The sequence below is a fragment of the Peromyscus eremicus genome, chromosome 8a (genome assembly GCF_949786415.1).
Source record: "Peromyscus eremicus chromosome 8a, PerEre_H2_v1, whole genome shotgun sequence".
Lineage (NCBI taxonomy): Eukaryota > Metazoa > Chordata > Mammalia > Rodentia > Cricetidae > Peromyscus > Peromyscus eremicus.
In genome coordinates, this window is record NC_081423.1 from 36,931,228 (window position 1) to 36,952,648 (window position 21,421).

Genomic DNA, 21,421 nt, shown 5'->3' on the forward strand with positions numbered 1-21,421 from the left:
ACAACTTTTAAAATGGTGAATACAGTTAATTTCTCTCATGGGAAAACAAAATTTGAATTTAAAAAGCTCCCTAACAGGCTGGAGATGTACTCAGATGGCAGAGTGCTCATTTAGCACGCATGACGCCCTGGGTTTGGTTCCAGCACCTCATCAACTAGGGGTAGTAGTAGATGCCTGTTATACTAGCACTTGAAAGTTCAAGGTCATCTTTTGCTATATAACAATGTTGAGGCCAGTCTGGGATACATGAATTCATGTCAAACCAACCAACCAACCAACCAACCCACTACTCACCACAGGCCCACCACCACCACCACCACCAACAACAAAACCACCAAAACAAAACAAAAAACCCAACAGCTCCATAACTAATCAGAAAAAAAAAAGTGTTCTTCCTAATGTCTTTCCAGAGAAGAAATAATATAAAGCCTTTCCAGAGAAGAAATAATATAAAGCCTTTCCAGAGAAGAAATGATATAATGCCTTTCCAGAGAAGAAATAATATAATGCCTTTCCAGAGAAGAAATAATAAAAGGTTCCTGATAGTGGGGAGAGCTATCAATGGCTGGTCTAGCTAAACAAAAATCAGAGACCAGATGGAATAGTGCTGAACACAGGGGGCTAGAGTTCTAGAAGAAGCCCAGTGCATCTTTGGGTGGTGGATAGATGACCACAGAAGCAGGGAGGAGGTGGGAAGAGGCTGCATGCTGGCTGTCTCATTTCCAGGAGGCTCAGGTCAGAAAAGGTCTGTGCACAAGGGGGACGCTGGCCTCCTCTGTGGACAAGGGGGATGCTGGTCTCCTCTGTGCACAAGGGGGATGCTGGCCTCCTCTGTGGACAAGGGGGATGCTGGCCTCCTCTGAGGACAAGGGGGATGCTGGCCTCTGTGAACAAGGGGGATGTGGCTCCTGTGTCACAGTTTAGGAGAGCAGTGGGTTAGAAACTCACAGTCTTTAACAGGTTAAGAAAAAACTTGGTGCTGGGTACACCTTTAATCCCAGCACTCGGGAGGCAGAGACAGGAGGATCTCTGAGTTCCTTGCCAGCATGGTCTACAGAATAAGTTCCAGGACAGCCAGGGCTACACAGAGAAACCCTGACTCAAAAAAATAAACAACAACAGCCTGAAAATTTTGTCTACATGAAAAACTAACACCAACACTTTAAAAGGAAACGCAGACAAGATCCAAACAGAAGCAAAGATGAAGGAGTATTCATAGTAACGGAATGATTAGCCTGTATGTAAACTATGCAGATCAATAATGAAAAAGAGTACTACAAATTGTGGGAGCCCATTTTCAGGTTCCTCGTGGCTTTACCCAGCAGGTCCGCATAGAGGATGATTAGGGTCATGGGCCTGAGTGCAGGTGTCTGAAACAGTCTGCACTTGGCTGTGCTGGGGGAGGAGGTCTTTTGCTCCACCCCTTGGCATCTCTATAAATACCCTGGGGCAGAGACAGTTGGGGCCCCGTTGGAAAAGGTTCCAGGCCCTCTCGAGGCTATCCTTTATTTTCTATCTAATATTTCCTGCTGCCCACACTCAAGAAAACTCTGGGGAACTGTGGGGTTGGTGGGTAAACACCCCACACCAAATGATAAACGGAACGTTATGATTGTTTAGTATCTGGCTCAGCTATATAAAACAGTAAACAACAGTGATTTAAACAAGGGAAATTTCTTTCCAATATAAAAATAAAACAAAAGACAGACTGAAAGATGTCATTATTCTGGGGTTGGTATGCTGGCCCCAGAAGTCATTACTAGGCTTATAGGCTCCTTCTAGTTCACCCTCCCCCTATGTCTAATGTAAACTCATTTTTATTGTCTGTGGTGACTGCCAGAGAGCTGGCCATCACACTCTCATTTTAAAAAATAGGATGAGGGGGGATTGGAGAGATGGCTCAGTGGTCAAGAGCATTGGCTACTCTTCCAGTAGACCTGGGTTCAATTCCCAGTACTCACATGGCAGCTCACACCTATCTGTAACTCCAGTTCCAGAGGATCTGACACTCTCTCACTCAGACACACATGCAGGCAAAACACCAATGCACATAAAATAAAATTACTACTACTACTACTACTAATAATAATAATAAAGGATGTGGGCCGACATGGCTCAGCAGGTAAAGGCACCTGCTACTAAATCTGACAACCTGGGTCGGATCCCCAAACCGTACACAGTGGAGAGACTCCTGCAAGTTGTCCTTTGGTCTCTACACACCAGATGTAGCATTTGTAAACACCCCACATACATTAAAAAAATAAAATAAAATAATTTGTTTTTCTGCAACAGGGTTTCTCTATGTAGCCCTGGTTGTCTTAAAATTCATTCCGTATACCAGGCTGGCCTTGAACTCAGAGATCTGCCTGCCTCTGCCTCCCAAGTGCTGGGATTAAAGGTGTGTGCCACCCAGCTATTTGGTAGATTTTTGATGTATATGGTTGTCTTGCCTGCATGTATACATGTGCCATGTACAATTCTAGTGCCTGGGTAGGCCAGAAGAGTGAGTCAGATCCACTGCCTGGCCAAAAAATTATTTCTTAAAAGAACTTTAAAATGAAAAGATTTTTAAAGGGTCAACCTTCCGTGGTCTCATCCAGAAGGGCTGGTGAGACAAGAAGAGAGGAGACAGCTGCTCAGGAGCGGAGTTCTAAGGGTTAAAAGGTCTTTGGCTACTAGGTAGCTCAGGGGCCCAACAGCAACTTCCTGGCCATTGTCCTCAGTCTCCAACCTCAACTGATCTAAAAGCACTGGGAAACTCCTACCCAAGGATTCTCCAGTGCTACACTGCGTCTACAGTTAAATTTTAGGTGATTTTGAAAGTTCCTTAAAATAAAAAGTAATATCCTCATGCAAACTGACTCAGCAGTTTCAGGCTTGCCCTAGTTTGAGGTGTCACCATAGATCATGAAAGCCAGCCACTGGCCGGGCGGTGGTGGCGCACGCCTTTGATCCCAGCACTCGGGAGGCAGAGCCAGGCGGATCTCTGTGAGTTTGAGGCCAGCCTGGTCTACTGAGTGAGTTCCAGGACAGGCATCAAAACTACACAGAGAAACCCTGTCTCGAAAAAACAAAAACAAAAAACAAAACAAAAAAAAAAGAAAAGAAAAAGACAACCAGAGGACTCAGGCTGAGACAGGGGGATACAAACTGGGGGTGAGTAAGAGGAACGGATGGAGAACTCCAGCATCCCCAGCAGGCTGGGGTTGCACACATGACTATCTTGTTTTTAAGTCCAAATACACATTTACTGGGATGTGGTAATCGCTCCTTTATCATTTTCCAACCCAGTGATGGTCCTGAAGGTGATTTGGTAAAAAAAAAAGTCTTCTTGACCTAAATGCAAAGCCTCGTGCTTGCCTCTAGACACACGGGTTGGAACTGCACAGCCCTGCCCACAGATCCAAGCAGTTGGTGTGCCCTCCTGCATGTGTGAGTACTTGCTCACTCCCATCCTGCTGCCTGCTTGACAAGTAGTTCGTCTCTACTCTGATCTGACGAGCGGCTACTGGTAGGGACTGGGCCTCCCCTAGGCTGGCTCTTTGGAAGGAAGTGGTCCATGGAGAGTGGTCTCAGGCACAGTTCATAAGGAGCATCCTGTCCTCCAGCTTTGGCTTGCTGGTGACTTGGCCCCTTAGGGATCTGTCTCAACTCTACAAGCTATTCTTGAGTGTCTGGCTGAGGCTCCAGAGCATTTGAGTCCTATGTATCTGCTCCCAGCAGCTGTCCATCTCAAGACCTCTCATACCTGTTTACCCCAGCCTCCAGCTTCTCCCTGCCTGGAACAGACTTGTTCTCTTTCTCCAGAGTAACCACAACCCATCCCTCATCACGGCTCCAGCATCATCTTACTCCTTCCCTCAACATGGCTCAGGTATCATCTCACCCCATCCCTCACCATGGCTCAGGCATCCTCTCACCCCATCCCTCACCATGGCTCAGGCATCCTCTCACCCCATCCCTCACCATGGCTCAGGCATCCTCTCACCCCATCCCTCACCATGGCTCAGGCATCCTCTCACCCCATCCCTCACCATGGCTCAGGCATCCTCTCACCCCATCCTTTATCATGGCTCAGGCATCCTCTCACCCCATCCCTCACCATGGCTCAGGCATCCTCTCACCCCATCCCTCACCATGGCTCAGGCATCCTCTCACCTCATCCCTCACCATGGCTCAGGCATCCTCTCACCCCATCCTTTATCATGGCTCAGGCATCCTCTCACCCCATCCCTCACCATGGCTCAGGCATCCTCTCACCCCATCCTTTATCACGGCTCAGGCATCATTCTCCCCCACCGTTGTCCCTCAGCGCTCACAATGGACCAGGAAGCCATTTGGACCTCTATTAGCCTCTGGACTTTTCCTCCCATAGCACTCACCCCTGCCTTCTGTGCTTAATTTCCCAACCCAGCGAACGCCTCTTGTGAAGGGAACTTGATATACTGGTCCTGGTTTCGGAACTTCTCAGCAGAGTGCCTGGCACTGAGGACACCCCGTGAAGTTTTATACCAAATGGATGTTTGGGTAGTAATTTAGAAGACAGGAAAAGAAGGGTCACATACCCCAAGTATCTTGCTTCCTGTCTCACTAGTTTTCCTGTCCTTACATCACACAGGACAGGGGACTGCACAGGTCACTATGCTCCTTCTTGACTCTGCTCTCTTTCAGGTATCCCTCTGAGACTTTTCCCTGACCGCTCTGTCCTTAGTTCCTCAGTCCCTTGATTACATATCAGTGTGTTCCAACTTTCAAACAGCACTTCGGCCAGTGTATTAAAACAATAGTTAGCCCAGTTTGGCCTCAGACTCACTATGGAGCTGAGGATGATTTGGGGATTCCGATTCTCCTGCCTCCACCTCCCAACGCTGGGATTATAGGCATGTACCACCACACTCAGGTTAGAGCTGGAGATTGAACCCAGGGCTGTGTGCATGCTAAGAAAGCACTCTGGCAGCTGAGCAACATCCCGGCCCTCCTGTGTCATCCTGTGTTCATTTTTTGTCTCCACCACTCAGCTGTGTCTCTGATTGAGCAAAGGCTTGCCCAGTACCTAGCACGTGTAAGGCAGATGGGGCAGTGTTCACGACACAGTAGATGGACACACGCTACTGTTAACTGCAGGCTAATGTCATTTGATACACATTTTCTATTTGCTACTGCACTGGGTGCCTCAAAGAAACCCAGAAGGGCCTAGGGAGCCACCTCCATCCTGACATCAGGGGGTAGGTAGGAGAACCTCAGTTCCCTTCCCAGGTGGGATAGACTGCCTGCCTCCAGTTTCCTTGTGGCCTGGACTTCCCCATTCTGGTTAGCTGCAGAGGAACCCCCAGCACAGGCGTCTGCTGGGAATGCTTCCCCAGCTTTCTCTCAGGGCTGAGCCGCTGTTGCCCAGAGTGGAAATGTGCCCAGAGCGCTGTCTGGCAGTCAACAGTAAGCCCAGAGCAACTGACATACATGACCGACTTCTTCCTTTTCTGACCTCCTCCTCACCCTGAGCGCACATAAGCTGCCTGGCTGAGGGCGGGAACTGCCTGTCCCTTCAAAGCTGTCCAGACAGCCTGGCTCTCAGCCATGTCCCAGAGAGGGCTAATCTTCATGTTAGGAGCTGAGGCCTTGTTCTTGCCTCTTAGGCCTCTGCAGAAATTGCTGTGCCAGCTCAGTGGAGGGCCTGGTCTGGAACCTCTCACTTGCCCTGGCCCTTCCTTGAAGTGCTCTGGTTTACTGGAAATCATAAACGGGGAGGCAGACAACCTTTATCACAGTGTACTCTTAAGAGCTGACAAGCAGAGGCTCAAAGAACCAGAGGTTGGCCTCCCGGTGACTCCCAGGGACTGATATTTGCACCTGGTAATTGAGGTCAGGTCTACTTCTTTTAAGTCACATGTTTTGCTTTAGGGCAGGAAGGTGTTAGAGGCACTCGTTGCAAAGCGGCCAGGAGGTGATCAGAGCCCTGCTGTGAACCAGCAACCAGCCCTGGCAGCAGAGGCTCTGGGTTCACGGGCTCCTGGGCTGGGCGAGCAGCTCCCAAACACCCCTCCTGTCCCAGTCCACAGCAGCCTTTCACTCAGAGGGCTCAGGGCACTTGCTTTCCTCTAAGACACCTGCGCAGGGGAGCCACTTGGAATTCTGGCTGCATCACCCGGTTAACTAACACATTATGCCCGTTGAATAGCCACATAAAAGAAACATAATACAGGCCATTTAAGGGGTGTTCGAATCACAGTCCAGGCCCCACCCTGCCCAGACACCTAATCTCGGTCCAGCCTTTGCGTGATCACAGGTGTTTATCTCCAGGTTGTCATGGGAGCGGCTAGTAGTAACAGCAGCACAGCCAACCTGGACAGGCTGGCAGCCTCAGAGCCCGGGGAGCCCTGGGGCTCCCTGCTGGGCACTGGCCATCAGGGCTCCAGGCTGTCCAAAAAGCTGTCTGCATGCTGGAATCACACGGTAGGAACTAAGTAGGGACTTCATTTTCAGGTGTCAATGGAGCTAGTTAAGCAGATCTGCATTTCCTGTCCTGTGGGACTGTAGACCAGGGCGACAATGACCTCTGGTTCACCTTGGTGGGGGGGACTGGCTGGCCCACAGACCACTTGCTAACTCCAAGACAGATGTCTGTAGAACTTGTGAGGAAGGGACCAGCTGCAGTCAGGCAGCACAGCTGGAGGGCAGGTGGGGATGGTGCCTGGCCACTGCTCAAGCTAGCCTTCACATGAAGCCAGGGCCGCCTCCAGCCGGGCCACCTGCATGCGGGGGAGCCGTGACCTCACCATCTGTCCGCCCACACTTCTACCAGAAGGCTGAGCAAGCTCTCAAGAATGGACAGCCAGCCTCAGGAGAACACTGCAAATAAAGAAGCCACTGTTTCCCAGACCCTAAGGAGATCACCAAAGGGCCGGGCGGTGGTGGCGCACGCCTTTAATCCCAGCACTCGGGAGGCAGAGCCAGGCAGATCTCTGTGAGTTCGAGGCCAGTCTAGTCTACAGAGCGAGATCTAGGACAGGCAGCAAAACTACACAGAGAAACCCTGCCTAAAAAAAAAAAAAAAAAAAAAAGAGATCACCAAAGGAGGAGCCAGCTGTGGTCCCTGGAATATTCTAAAACAGGACAGATTTTCCTCAGTTGTGAGGCACAGCTCAGTCTAGAAAGGGGAGGGAATCAACCAGGGCACCCTGCCCTCTGACAGTCACCACTTCATCCACTGCCATGTCCAAGGGACAGTGCAGAGGCCAAGACAGGCACTGGTAGGGGGCTCACGAGCTCAGGTGCGCTGCACGGCCACAGGGCTGCCTCGGGAATCGTTGCAATCTGTTTTATCACCTAGACGTTATGTGAATCCAAAGAGACTATACAAAAACTTCGGTATTATAAACCTTCGATTCGTTCATTCATTTACTTTCGTGTGTGAGGATGGCATATGTGCCCGTGGGTGTGCCAAGAGGCTAGAGGAAGGGCTTGGACGCCTTGATCTATCACTCTCCGCCCTTATTCCTTTGAGACAAGGTCTCTTCATGAATGTGGAGTGAGCTGGCAGCCATCAGGCTCCAGTGATCCTGTTCTCATGCCCCCCACAGCACTGGGGTTACAGAGGCATGCTGGGCCAGCCTGACTCTTTATGTGGGTGCTGGGGATCTGAACTCAGGCGTTCATGCTTGCTCGGCAAGCACCCTTACCTGCTGAGCTCTCTCTCCAGCCCTTGAAGTCAGGCTAGCTGTGTAACTGGGTTTCCTTTCAAGGACCCCGAACTACACAGAAGAGATGCTGGGAAATGAACAGTGTGGTATCACACTTCAGCTGGCTCCATTACCCAGGCAATAAGAATCCCTGAAAATACCACTGTGGCGGAGTAGGCAAGATGGCCCAGCAGGTAAAGGAGTGGGTAAAAGCCGCCACCCCTGAGGATCTGAGTTTAATCCCCAGGATCCACTTGGTGGGATGAAGGAACCAACTTCTCAAAGCTGTCCTCTGATTTCCACATGCAGTGGCACACACGGACAAAGAAACACACACACACACACACACACACACACACACACACACACATCTTATAAAAATTTAAAAACCCACAGTGTGGCAAAGAGGTGTCTGATGTGAGATCTTTGGTTCTTTCCGTTTAGAAGCTGAGTTATGTCAGAAGTGCAGCCTGGGGCTGCCCTTGGTCACACCTACAAGCTGTTTCTACGAACTGACTGCTAGAGTTTAAGAAAAAAGAGCTCCCACATACCAGTGTGTGCGCTCTCCTTTGTGCCAGTCTATTTTGTTCAAACCATACCACACAGCAGCATGTGGGTATTTTTGCTCCCACTTTACAGATACAGAAACTGAGAGTTGAAAGGCTGAATAATTTCCCAAGCATACCCACAGGCACTTAGGGGCAGACCCCAGCCTCAAGCACAGGCTTTCCTGCGTGTGGACTTCCCTGCTGTGGGACACTGTCTGGCACAAAATACACAGGGCCGCTGTTTCCCGGGCAAACCCTCCTGGGAAGCCCTGACATCTACTCTATCAGCAGCAAAAGCCACCACCATTCCGTGACCGAGACCACTGAGAGGGTCATAAGGCAACCAGGTGACCAGGATGGCTGGAGAGAGTATCTGATACCCCTGTTCCACAGAGCAAAAGTTCTTTGGGGACAATTGTTTAGGGAGCCCATGTCTCCACCCACACCTGAGCACAGGTAACAGGGCCTGTCCATCCAGCTGGTCCTCTCCCAGGCCACAGGAGGGTTCTGTGGTGCCCTGAGGAGGTTGGCAGGACTTGGCTACAGCAGGCAAGGGATAGGATAGACCAGGAACACGCCTCACCCTCTCCACTGCTACTCACAGAACAAAGGAAGCAGCACACCCTGACCTTTGCTCCCCTTCGCCTGGCCCAGAGGGGCTCTGCACGGCTGGAATTGAGGCTCACGTGTGTTAAGGCAATCTGTCCATCAGTCCCCTGCAAAAGCTGGATGTGGAAGCTCATGGGCTAGTACAGACAGATCTCTTTATATCACCATTTTCCCTATTAGCCAGAACGAACTCTGGACTGAGAGAGCACTGGCCAGACGAACCAGCCTTGGCTTGGCCTCAGATTCCACAAGGCCCCGGCTGAGTCGCTTGAGCTCCAGGGTTTCCTTCCTGTATCACCAGCATCCTAGCTGGCAGTCCATGAGGCTTTACCCTAAACCGCACGCCATGCTGGCTGTGCAGTCATGTCCAGCCTTGCTGCACGCTATTTACCAGAAGCTATTTCAGTCCTATATGCAGATGAGGAAACCATGAGGACAGGTGTCTCAGAGGACAGACAGTTCAGGGTCACAGCCAGGGTGGTCTGGCCGCTCTCAGCATCACCTCTGTCTTTCCATGCCCCCATCCCAGACATGCAGACTGAGGACAAGTGTTTTCAAAACAAAAGAAAGGGATTGGGGGCTGCATGAAATGAGTAATAATCACAGCCCCTGGAAACAGCTAAGGGAATGCTCTCAATCCTCTTAAGTTTCCGAGCTGGGGCTGAGGAAAGTGGCAGAGCGCTTGCCATGTGAGTGTAAGGACCTGAGTTCTGATCCCCCAGCACCCCAGGGGAAAAGCTAGGCACACTGGCATGTCTGTAATCCCAGTGCTGGGCAGATGGAGACAGGGAGATCCCTGGAGCTTGCTGGCCAGTCAGCCTAGCTGAGTGAGTGAGTGAGTGCGCTTCAGATTCAGTGAGAGACCCTGCCTCAGAAAACAAGACAGAGAGCAACCGAGGAAGACAATCACATATCAACCCCCGGCCTCCACACACATGAACCTCCCACCCACCCACCCACATGCCAATCTTCTGCAAGGTTTTTTTCTTTCTTTCTTTTTTTAACAGAATCATAAGTCTCTAGAATGGAAATGCTCTCCAATAAGTGATTTTTCTCTTCCTTTTTCAGATGGGAATACTATAATTAACCAAACTTTATACTGGAAAGGCCGAGAAAGGGGTGACGGGCTTAGGCTTTCAGGATCTTGGGGGAGGGGAGAATGAGGATAAAAGTCCCTTCTCTGGTCAAAGTGGATTCTCTCCAACCAAAACTCAAACATCCTAATAGAGGATATACAATTTTTTTCTTCTTTCCTTCATTCCATTTGGTTTGTTTAAGTTTTTTTTTTTTTTTTTTCTTTTCTTTTCTTTTAGACAGCATCTCCTGTAGCCTAGGCAGGCCTGGAACTCCATCTGTCATAGAGGATGACCTTGAATTTCTGATTCTCCTGGTGCCATTGCTGGGATTACAGGTGTTCACCACCATACCTGATCTATGCAATGCTGGAGACAGAACCCAAAACTTCATGCATGTCAGGCAAGCTACCTTCCCCAGCCCTTCAAATACATCCTTTGTAACCATAAAGACAGATTTCATTTCAAGACAGAACTGGGCAGTATGGCCGGCCCTCCCTGCTCCCTGCAAAGGTCTGTACCGCACAGGGTTCATGGCTTCTCCAGGGAAGGAGGCATGTTGTCCTTTGTTCCCTACTGTAAGTCTGTGTCCACAGCTCAACCTGCTACATTTTTAGGCGCGTAGCTGGTTGCTGAAGACCCAAGGAATAACAAAGGAATACACATAACACTTGGATGCAAGTCAGAGTCGGCAGGGAGTGGACAGGTATCATTTTACGCCGCTGTGCTGGGCCCTCATCATCAACTTCTCCAGTGCCCGAAGCTCCACAGCTTCCTGGTTGCTTGCTCTCTTCAGCTCCTGTCACATTCTCTATTCAGAGTGTGGAGACCTGGCTTGGTTCCTGCCCCAGCTTTCCCAGTGCCAACAACAGGCTGAGAAGTGACTTACCTCAAGTCTCCTTTCACCCTGTGACAGTTCAGCTTGGGGAGTGAGGGTCATGAGCAAATGTAGCTATGTATAGACTAAAGATCACACTGGGTCATGACAGGATGGGGACCTAGTCACACGCAAAGTCAACCCATAGCTGCAGATACCAGAAGACAGCTTCTGTGACTCTGGAGTGTGCCCGATCCAAAGCCAGCTGGCCACGTGACCCTGGGAAGCTGCTTGAAAAGGAAGCTTGAATCTCGAAGTGGTCCCTGTTCTAAAGTTTCTTATTTTTTCTTTCTTTTTCTTTTTGGCATCAAATTCAAATTCACAACTCCACCAAAACCTGCCCAACCAACCTATCTAGTGAGATAGCTGTAGATATCCACGCCCTCCTCACACCTGAGGGGCTAAGACAGACACCTATCTCCTTTCCTCCAGCTGGAATTTACTAGAGCCCCTGGGGTAGGTCTCACAAAGCCTTCTCTGCCTAAGGCTTTTTAGGGTATTTTTATTGTGTGTAGGGGGAGGGGCTTGGGGGGGTTCTGTGTTACTAAGAGGCAGGAACAAACTTTGTTGTTGTTTTTAATTATTATTATTTCTTGGAGACAGGGTCTCATCTATCTCAGGCTGGCCCCAAACTCAGGATGTAGCTGCAGATGTCCTGAAGTCCTGATCCTCCTGCCTCCACCTCCCCAGCGCTGCACACAGTGAGCGCCACCACACTGACTTTTATGCAGTTAGGGATGGAACCCAGGGCCTGGTGCATGCTAGGTAAGCGGTCTACCAACCATGCTAGAACTCCAGCTTCAGGAGCAATATAAGATCCTCGAGGGCAACTGTCCTTTCTCTTAGGTATCTAAAATACCATTTATGGGTCTGGCTACAGCTTGGTGCAGAGCATTTCTTAACATCCATAAGGGTCTGGGCTTAGTTCCCAGCACTGCCAAAAAGAACCCAAAAAACAAACAAACAAAAAACCAAACTGGACTGGTGAGCGGGTTCAGAGGGCAAACGTGCTTGCTGTCAAACATGAGTCCAATCCATCCCACAAGATGGAAGGGGAGAATGGACTTCTGTAAATTGTCCTCTGACCTCCACCGTCCCCACACACAAATAAATGTGTAACAAAAAATTTTAAAAATAAAAATATTGACTCACTTGAAGTTACAAGTTAGAATTTGTTTTAAGAGTGACCCCAATACTCCCTCTATTTTCCAAGCAAATGAAAAAAAACACCTTGAAATTAAATTGGAGACAAACTCAAGCCACACCCCTTTTTGCACGTTTGGTTTGGGGGGGGGCAAAAAAAAATCATTTTTATTTCCAACCCAGACCAGACCAATGGAGGCGCTCTCTAAAAACAGAGCGCGGAGAAATCACAAGCAGTCTCACTTACGGGCTGCAGGAAGGAAAACAGTTCAACTGAAAACTGGTAACTGGGGACTTCAAAACAACCCAGCCGGAAATGCTGCATGACTGTGTCTGTCAGAGTCCCTGGGCTGCTGGGTCCCTCACCACACTGTTCACACCTGTGTTTTACTCAAAAGCAGCAGCCCCAGGGCTTTCTAAGGCCAGGGGGTGAGAAGCTGAACACAGGCCCATGGAGGTGGCGGGGAGAATCCCAGTCACCCACGCAGCAGGCAGCATCATGGCTCAGGGAACAGTGTCTCGTGGCTACTCAGCAGACACGGGGAAGATGTGTCCCTAGCTTCTCCTAATTGCTCCTTTTACTCCTAAAAGTTCCTGGATGAGTCCCCACTCAGAACAACTGTCCATTCTATCCAGGACAACCTCAAGACCCACACTTTTATTTCTTGCTTATGTTTTTATTTATTTTATTACATTTGTGTGTGTGTGTTGCTTTCTGTTTTTGTTTTTTAAAAAAATGAGGAGAAAAAAAAAAAAGCATTCCCCAAATCATGAGCTCGTGGTTGAGATGTCTATTTTCCCTGCCTCCCAGCGTGAAATGCCCACAGCATGTCTCGGAGGCCACTGGTTCAGAGCCGTTAGCTGGGTTATGTTTGGGAAGACTTGTATGAGACGCTTAGCTTTCAATGACTGGAGCATAATCAACCTAACTGACACCCATCCATCCACACATCCACGAGTCCTTCAAAGATGAACGACTGCTCCTGAAGTCACTGACAGGGATCACAGCGGATTCGAGGCAAGAGACTGGTTCTCTTCTGCCTCAGTTTCTAAAATGAAGCTGTGACAGTCGTGCCCCAGAAGTTCAGTACTCATTGGTGTGTGTCCCTCAAATGTGTGGCTAACCTGGGTACAGAGGAGGGCTTTTCAGGGTTTAAAAAACTTTTCCAGTTTGTGGGATTGTAAGTCCTTCAAATGAGTTACAGTTAAACAACAATGTATAAACCAGTTAAAGAGAGTTCTGTTGGGGTGTGTGTGTGTGTGGTGTGTGTGTGTGTGTGTGTGTGTGTAACTCAGGCTCTTAAACAGACACAGTTTACCACCTAGCTACACCATCTGCCCTCCAACTGTAATGTATTTATCTGTGTGTTTCCTTTGTGGTGCTGGGGATGGAACATGGGGATTTGAACACCCTAGGCAAGCATACTGCCATTTGTACCACAACTCCAGGCCTTGACCAGCAAAGTCTGAATCATGCTTGTCAGGCAAATTTGGCCAATGTTTTCCAATAATTTGGGTTAAAACAACTAGGACAGAGAATTGTATAAATGAATAGGAAGTTTAGAACTAGGTATTGTTTGAAAATTATAATTTTTTAAATTAAATTTATTTTTATTTTTATATGCATTGGCACTTGACCTGCATGTCTTTGTGAGGGAGTCAGATCCACTGGAGTTACAGACAGTTGTGAGCTGCCATGTGGGTGCTGGGAATTGAACCCAGGTCCTTTGGAAGTGAAGCCAGTGCTCTTAACCGCTGAGACATCTCTCCAGCCCCTGAAGATTATACTTTTGTTTTGCTGTTTTTCTTTTTTCTTTTCTTTTCCTTTTGTTTTTTGTTTTGAGACGGTGTTTCTCTACCATCCTATATGATTATAATTTTTTTCTCACTGACTTCATTTTGTTTTTCAGGTCAACATAAGGACAAATGTGGTTCATCTTCCACCACTGAAGGCCAAGCTCAGTTTCTGACAACAGGCAAGAAGACCAGGGCCTTCCTAGGGCACCCTGCCTTGCTTTGTAAGTCACAGTTCTCTGGGTTTTGTATTTGTAGTTATTGTTTTCTTTTTCTTTTGAGGTGCTAGAGATGGAACCCAGGGTCTTAGGCATGGAGGATAAGTGCTCTCTACCCCTGAGCAACACCCCTAGCCCTGGCTTCTGTATTTCTAACTAAAGAATGGCATCACCTGTCTCTCCAGAGGTGCCGATGAGATGTCAGCTCTGTAGCCTTCCAAGAGCTTGAGGTAGAGCAGACACTCAATATTATCATTATTAATCATTTTTGTGGTGCTGGGGATGAGACCCAGGGCTTTGCACATGCCAGGCAAATGCTCCACCCCGAGCCGCATCTCCAGCCCTAATATTAGCTCTTTAAAAACATGTTTTAAGTTCTATTTGATTTTGCGTACCCGTCTGTGTGTACTTGCAAGCACTATGATGCACAAAGGAAGTCAGAGGACAACTTACGAGAATTGGTTCTCTCTTTCTGTCATGTGGGTTCTGGGGAATTGAGCTCAGGTCATCAGGCTTGGCGGCAAGTACCTTTACCTGCTGAGCCATCTCCCTATCCATCCCCTTCCCAGTACTGCTCTTTCACCAGGTTTTTGACAGTACTTGAATAAACCCATTGCCAAGGATAAACAAAATAAAACACCAAACAAACAAATGAAAACCATTTGAGAGAGATGAGAGAAAGGAACCAAGGGTGCTGGCGCACACCTTTAACCCCAGCACTGGGGAGACAGATGAAGGAGGATCTCTGTGAGTTCGAGGTCAGCCTGGTCTACAAAGTGAGTTCCAGGACAGCCAGGGCTACACAGAGAAACCCTGTCTCAAAAAACAAAACAACAACAGAGAGAGAGAGAGAGAGAGAGAGAGAGAGAGAGAGAGAGAGAGAGAGAGAGAGAGAGAGAGGGAGGGAGACTAGATTTTAAACAATATACATCAATTGAAACATTGTTTTGGAGACAGTCTCCTCAAATTCACAGAGAGTTTCGCTGTCTGTGCCGAAACTACAGATGTGAGCTAGTATGCCCAGGCTCAAATTCAAACATTTTAAAAACTAGTAATTTTAGGCAAAAACAAAGGCAAACTTGATTTTCAAAATACCTCCTTCTTCCAGCCATAAGAAACTCTCACTCAAGCATGGTGTTTGGTAAAATTAGGATCTGTCCTTCCAGCTGAGTGTCTGAAATTGCACACAATGAACCCCAAAGACAGCGTGGAGCAGAGCCGACACACGGTGGGGGTGAAGGACAAGGACCATCGAGGTTCCTGTAGATGTCACAGGATTTTTTCAGGTGGGGACCTACAGGGGCTGCAGCTGAGGGGCTGGTGAAGTTCAGGGAGGGCCCCAGTGGGAGGGTGGGGTGGGGTGGTAAGAGGCAGAAGGCGTTCTTAACACCAATACAAGATTTAAAATTTTTCTCCAATAGAAATACTAACAAAACGGGATCAAGACCAGACCACAAACCACCCCCACTCAACGCCTCTAATTTTTCTTTAATGATTCACGTGCGTGTGCACATGTCTGTGTGTGGGTGCCGGGAGAGGCCAGAGACTCACATGGGAGTCTCTGGATCTGGAGTTATAGGTCAGGGGGCACTGGGAAGAGAATTCCTCTAAAACAAGAGGAAGTGCTCTCAACCCCTGAGGCATCTCCCCTCAAAAGACTGCAGCGCAAATAAGATCTTGGCATGAGTAAGGCAGAACTATTAAGCTAATGGGTGGTGGATGGGGTGATCGGAGGGAGAAGTCTGGCCCGGGGGCTGACAGAGCTTGGGATCTGATGGGCCAGGATAGGTCCCCAGCAGACCCGGAACCACTGCAGAGCAGCTGGAGCAAGGACTAAAGAGCCCTGCACCTAACACTCGCAACCTACCACACACTTGCCGAGCTACTGGGGTACACTTCCCTTTCCTGCTGGCAAAGGTGCTGAGGACACCCCTCGGCCCCTCACGCCCTCTGCAACATTGTAAGGACAGCTGGTTTCACAGTTAGGGTGTTTTTTTTGTTTTTTGTAAACAAAGTGTAAATATCAACCAGCAACCTCGACACTGAACACATGTGGTTCGCATCAATGCCTAAATTCTAATACAAGAGCCTGCTCAAGCTCACACTCACTCATGGCAAGTCTCCGGGAGGAGGGAGTCCATTTTCTTCTTTCTTAGCTGTCCAGTCTCCCGACATCACCAGGAGGCCCAGGGTATGCTGCCACCTGCGGGTCAGACAGAAAAACACCTCAGTGAGGACCCAGAGGACCCAGAGCACCCAGCTGAAGCCACCCACTCCCAATGCAAGTCCTTTCCCTTCCCCCCTCCCTGACCTTTTTATTTTATATTTATTCATTCGTTCATTCGTTCGTTTGTTTGGAGACAGAGGTGTATAGCCCTGGTTGGCCTGGCTTTGTAGACCAGGTTGGACTCGACTTCCTGCCTCTGCCTCCTGGGATTAAAGGCATGGGCCACCACACCCTACGGCTGTTTAAACTTTATTTTTGAGACCTTGATATGAAGTCAAAGCTGGCCTGGAACCTGTGATCTCCTTGCCTCAGCCTAAGTGCTGGGACTGGAGGCATGTCCCACCACATCTGGCAGATGTATACATTAAAAAAAAAATTATTACATTTATTTATTCATTGATTTATTTGAGAGAGAGAGTGAGAGAGCGAGAGAGCGAGAGCGAGAGCGAGAGAGAGAGAGAGAGAGAGAGAGAGAGAGAGAGAGAGAGCGAGCGCATGCATGTACCATGGCATGTGTCTGGAGGTCAGAGGACAACTGTCAGGAATCTGTCCTTTTCTTCTACTGTGAGGGTCTTGGAGCTGGAGGATAAGTGCTAGTCTCATCCAAATATTTTTTTTCCTTCCCTTTCCCTTTTTTTCTTTTTGAGACAGGGTCTCTCTACACAGCTCTGGCTATCACAGAACTCACTGTGGAGACCAAACTGGCCTCTGCCTCCCAAGAGCTGGGATCAACACATGAGCCGCTATGCCCAGCTCCCCCCCCCCCCCAAACATTTCTTAACAACAGCAGCTATCTCTCACACAGGGCTACATTCTATATACTTGGCTTTTATTCATTTCTCGAACCCTCATAGCAACTGGTGAATGTTTTTTAAAAGGTCCTTGCCAATCAACCTGATGGCAGAATTAGGCTGGGTGATTAAGGTGAATTAGTGGGCATCATCTGACTTCAAAGAGATGGGTGAAAAATGAAAACCTGGGGATGCTGAGCATCCTGGAGGTCATTCCCAAACCTTCATGGATACAGCACTGCCCTGGTGTTTGGGGGAGGGAGCTGCAGACAGACACATTCCTCCTCTCAGGGCTCCCACTGCTGGAGGTGACCTGGGAAAGATGATAAATGCTGAGCTGGAGCTGCAGAACGCTCGCACATGAGCAGGTGTCAAGACCTGAGCTGGAGTCCTAGAACTCACATAAAGCAGGTGCAGTAGTGCACACACCTATCATCCAATCACTCCTATGGGGAAGTGGGAGGTGGAGACCGGGGGACTCCCAGAAGCTCACAGGCCACCCAGCTGGGAGTTCACAGCACAGAGGCAAACAATACAGACCCTGCCTCCAGCAAGGTGGAAGGTGAGGACCAACAACCCAGCTTGTCCTCTGACCTTCACATGTTCACCATGCCACGTGTATGCATGTGCTCGTGGGCGTGCGCACATGTGCAAGTACACACACACACACACACACACACACACACACACACACGCACACGCACACACGCACCCCACCCCCAAAATCAAACACAGCTGGGCAGAAGCAAAGTACAGGAGGTAGAAAATGAGGACAACAAACGAATATTTACTCTGGTACTCCTCTGTCACCAAGAGCTCACTGACCATGCCATTTCTTGCTCACAACCTCATTCCAGGCACCCTTGCTAGGGATACAACTGTGGGCAAGAATTAGACATGGTCCTAGCTGCTATGGAAAGTTTGGTTACATAAGAAACATTTAATTGATCAAGTAATTGTGCTCCCTGCCTCATGGAATATTAACACGGGAATATTTGCTATTAACCCAATTATCATCTCAACAAATGCAAAGCTGTGGAGTGTGAGCATCTGGGGTGGGCAGGGGTGGCGTGTGTGTGTGTGTGTGTGTGTGTGTGTGTGTGTGTGTGTGTGTGTATGTGTGTGTGTGTGTGTGTGTGTGTGTGTGTGTGTGTGATGACCCCTGCAGTACAAAGCAGCAGCCCTTAGGAAACATGCTATGTGTACAGGCTGGGTCACAGACAGGAGGTAGTGTGGTGGCAGGGTGAGGCTAAGAAGAGGTGTGGCCAGGCTTTCAGGGCACTTGCTGCCACGGGAGCCATGGCAGTCTTAGGCTCTGTGAACCACACACAGTACCTCTCAGGGTCCTGGGCAGAGGAGTAATGTACGCGGATGCGTGTCTTTACAGGATTATGCTAGGGAGCGAGCTGAAAGGCAGCCCCTCCAAAGACGTGATGTCTGACCGACCCCATGAGCTGTGCACATGTTCCCTCCCACGGGCAAGGGGTGGTGCAGATGTGACTAAGTGGGGGTCTTGAGATGGAGTGCACCCAGGTGAGCATAAATAACCACAGTTCCTCTCCAGAGCTTCCTGAAGGAATGTGGTACTGCCAAACCCTCCATTTCACTACTTCCGGAACCATTAACAAATAAAAGTATGTCTTGTCTTGTTTTAAGCCACTGAGTTGTGTAAATCTTTGGTGTGTAGTGTGTGTGTGTGTGTGTGTGTGTGTGTGTGTGTGTGTGTGTATGGACGCATGCACTCACGAGCGCATGTGTGTGCATGTGCACACGAACAGAGGACAGAGGACAACTTGGAGGCGTTTCTCTCTACTATGTGGGATCACACTCAGGTCCTTGGATGATTACAGTAGGATATTAGGAGGCTGTGTCATAGAGCAGTCTCAGCATCTATGAAAAGCCAGATCCAGGACCCTAAGCAGATGAGAAGATGGGAAGACTGCTTCCCTTCGGTGCCATCGTCACCCTCCCCCACCCCACCCCCAGCCCTCTTGCTGCACGCAGAGGTCACAGGAGCTTAACTGGATTCTAAAAGCATAAAAAGACGCCTGCAGATGGCAAAATATCTGGCAGACTGTCAGGGCAGGGGAAAGTTAACTTTGCAGTGTGTGCGTTCATGTATGTGTTTTGTTCACATGTATGTGTGTGACTGATGCAGGTGCAGGCCAGAAAAAAAAACCTCTGGAACCCCTGGAACTGGAGTTACAGAGAGTTGTGAGCCGCCCTGTGGGTGTTGGGAATTGAACCTGTGTCCTCTGAAGAGTAGCCAGGGCTCTTAAGCACTCACTGAGTCATCCCTCAAGCCCCAGGTTTGTCTTGTTTTGTTTTTAATTCTATGGGTATGGGTGTTTCGCCTACATGTATGTCTGTATACCACACATACACAGTGTCCATAGAGGCCACAAGAGGCCATTGATCCCTGGAACTAGGGCTACAGACAGCTCTCAGCCACCTTGTGGGTGCTTGGAATTGAAGAGCAGCCAGGGCTCTTAACTACTGAGCCAGCTCTCCAGCCCATTTGTTTTTGAAAAAAGGCTGGCCTCATACCACACCTTTTTTTTTTAAATTAAGATTTGTCCATCTCTCTGTGTGTATGCACACGGACTTGGGTGCATGCAGAGGCCAGAAAAGGTTATCAAGGGTCTCCCTTTATCACTTTCTGTCTATTCCTTTGAGGCAGGGTCTCTGTCTGAACCTGGGGCTGGCATTTTTTTTCTCAGTTAGGCTAGAAGGCAGCAAAGCCCCAGTGATCCTTCTGTCTCCACTCCCCTCAAAGCTAAGTTTACATACAAGTAGGCATGGGGCACCTGGCTTGTGTGGGTGCTGGGATCTAAGCTCCACCCCATAATTGCACAGCAAGTGCCTGAATGGCTGAGCCATCTCTCCAGCACCCCTCCAATAACCCCTGGGTTTTGTACAGTGTTGGGGATGAACACCAGGGCCGTGTGCATGCTGGGTAAGCACTCTACCAACTGAACTACATCACTAGTCCTCAGCAGCTGAAATTTCAAATTTCATGTTCCTCTAGCCAGTCTCAGATTCTAGGGCAGATTTATTAGAGGAACCTTCAGTTACTAGGAAGTTTACACAAACCAACAAAGCATTTGGTTTAACTGAGCTAAAGTAAACTCTGCAAAACATGAGGAAGTGACTTCAGCATTTGCAAATATTCCAGAACGTCTTTGTGCCAGGAAAGGTCAGCTGAGGATCAGAATAGCAGGGATTCCAGAGTATACTTTGGAGAAATGTGAGCCTCTGGGAAGCATTACTCTGCAGATAGATACACTTCACTATGCGTTTTCAGAGAGCCAAGGGAAACTCTTAAAGAGACATGTTTGAACCTTTCCATTACACTTCAGGCCACGATTGAATGAATAAGGTATAGATGAGTGCAATGGTTAAGATCTCTAAAGTAGAAAAATAACTGTGGATTTTGAAGCAAAGCAAGAAGAATTTTAAAAACATAGGAAACTTCCAGATGATTCTTCTGGGCAGACAGTGTCTGTAGGAATGCTGGGGCTCAGAAGGCAACAGGGAGTCTTCACTACAACTAGTTGGGTAAAAGCACCTGCCACCCAGCCTGACAACTTGATTTCAATTCCTGGGACCCACATGGTGGAAGGGGAGAAACAGGCTTTCACATGTTATCCTCTGATCTCCACATATATGTACACATACACACTTATACACACACAAATAAACAAATGTAATAAAAATTGAAAACATGTTAAAAGGTTTCATGTTTAAGAAGAAGTAATAGATTCGTATTAATTTTTGCCATTGATAGGAAACTATGTTTAAGACTGAGTGACAGGGACTGGAGAGATGGCTCAATGGTTAAGAGTTCTCCTGTCCTTGCAGAAGACTTGGGTTTGAGTCCCAGCACCCCCATGGCAGCTCACAATCACCTATAACTCCAGTTCTAGGGGATCTGATGCTCTCCTCTGGCCTCCACATGCTGCCTGCATACATGTGGTGTCCATACACTCCGGCATACACACACACCCATTAAAAATGAAATAAGTCTATATAATGTAAAGAACTGAATGATGGCCCTTGTAAAGCTAGGAACTTCCCAATCTCTATTCGAAAGGAGGCGGGAAAGCCAGGCATGGTGGTACTTGCCCGTAGTCCTAGCTCCTGGAGCCTACAGGCTAAGGCAGAAGGGTTGGGAGGACAGCCTGAAGAAGGCCCCATTTCATTAAAGAAAAACAAAAGCATTCGGCACTGGAGGGAAGGCTGGGTGCGAAGAGCCCTTGCTGCTCTGGCAGAAGACAGAGTTCTGATGCCAGCACCTAAAGCAGCTGGTTCACAACCACCTGCAGCGCCAGCTCCGGGGGACCCAACAATCTCTGCAGCCTCCAAAGGCACTCATAGCTGTGTAAGCATACACAGACACACAAATACACAAATAAGTAAAAGTAAATCCTTTTTAAAAAGAAAAAGAATGAAGACAGGTGTATAT

At 48.6% G+C, this 21,421-nt stretch overlaps 1 long non-coding RNA gene across 1 annotated transcript in view; it reads right to left on the reverse strand.

Annotated features, from left to right (window-relative positions):
* Window positions 1-21,421, reverse strand: part of LOC131916907 (uncharacterized) — a 42,688-nt gene that overhangs the window by 17,551 nt on the left and 3,716 nt on the right. Inside the window, exon 2 of the long non-coding RNA XR_009380613.1 lies at window positions 16,048-16,141. This is a non-coding gene — a long non-coding RNA (uncharacterized LOC131916907). The remainder of the gene's footprint in view (window positions 1-16,047; window positions 16,142-21,421) is intronic.